At 42.7% G+C, this 1,211-nt stretch overlaps 1 protein-coding gene and 1 pseudogene across 3 annotated transcripts in view; one reads left to right on the top strand and one right to left on the bottom strand.

Annotated features, from left to right (window-relative positions):
• The window catches only part of Unk (unkempt family zinc finger), a 52,000-nt gene that overhangs the window by 42,751 nt on the left and 8,038 nt on the right, over nucleotides 1-1,211 (bottom strand). The window lies entirely within an intron of this gene.
• The window catches only part of LOC111816488, a 17,424-nt pseudogene that overhangs the window by 14,846 nt on the left and 1,367 nt on the right, over nucleotides 1-1,211 (top strand).

Here is a 1,211-nt window from a genome sequence, read left to right as displayed (position 1 = left end):
CAAAAGCATCAGGGACCGCGGTTCAATCCCCCAGCACCACATGCCAGCCAGCCCTGCCCCCTGGTGGGCTGAGCTGGCCACACTCTCTCTCTCTCTTTCTCTCTCTCTCTCTCTCTCTCAAATAAATAAAAAAAAATTAAAAAAAAAATAAAACTCTTCTAATAGACAAGACAGACTAATTATCAACAAAGCTGATTTAGTTTTAGAAAATGAAAAGACAAATGACTTGGTCATGAGAAGAGTACTGATATAGTCATTTTACTGAGAGCTAATAAAATATTTGGAATTGTATAATAAAAAAATTGGGGGGCTGGGGAGATGGCTCAGTGGAATAAGTGCTTCCCTGACAAGCTCAAGGGCCTGAGTTCAATCCCCGGTTCCACCAAAATAAATAAATAAATAAATAAATAAATTTTTGAAGGAACTTTTCGAGAAATCCCACATATAGTTCAGACTAGCCTTGAACTTACTATATAGCCCAGGCTGGCCTTGAACCCACAGCAATCCTCCTGCCTCAGACTCCTGAGTACCACTGGAGTAAAATAAGTGTTTGCCTGGCAAGCGCAAGCCCGACTTCAATGCCTGGTACCACAAAAAAACAAATAAGTACTGCTGGGATTACAGGTGTGCACCATCACACCCACCTTGATATAATTTTTATTTTTCTTCCTTTTTTTTTTTGCAGAACCGGGGATTGAACTCAGGCCCTTGCACTTGCCAGGCAAGTGCTTATTCTACTGAGCCATCTCCTCGGCCCCTATAATTTTTCTATAGAACTGTACTCAAATCTAGCATAACCATCTGCTAGACCAATTTACTTAAAGATTATTTTAGTTTATCTTTTTTTTTTTTATTTTCTGTACTTTAGGGAAGGGTCTATAGGGTGCTCAGGGTCTCACTACTACATCTTAGTGATTCTCCTGTTTACAGCCTCCCAAGTGCTGGGATTAAGGTGCGCACCACCACACCCAGTCTCAATCGCCATCTCAGCAAGCTCCAGAGTCAGCCCGGCATGGCAGGCCCAGGGACCAAACCCTTGGCCCCTGTGCCTGCTTGCAGGCACTTTAATTCACTGAGTTATTTGGCTGGCCCTACTTTAGTTTACCTTAATATAAGATTATTCAAGGGTTTAATAAAAAGAGAGCCAGGCATGGTGTCACACATTTGTAATCCCAATACTCAGGAGGCTCCAATTCAAAGCGGGGGGGGGG

Source organism: Octodon degus, unplaced genomic scaffold (genome assembly GCF_000260255.1).
Source record: "Octodon degus isolate 3935 unplaced genomic scaffold, OctDeg1.0 scaffold00033, whole genome shotgun sequence".
NCBI classification, from domain to species: domain Eukaryota; kingdom Metazoa; phylum Chordata; class Mammalia; order Rodentia; family Octodontidae; genus Octodon; species Octodon degus.
The sequence above is the reverse complement of the archived record's forward strand: the minus strand, read 5'-3'. Positions and strand labels throughout refer to the sequence as shown.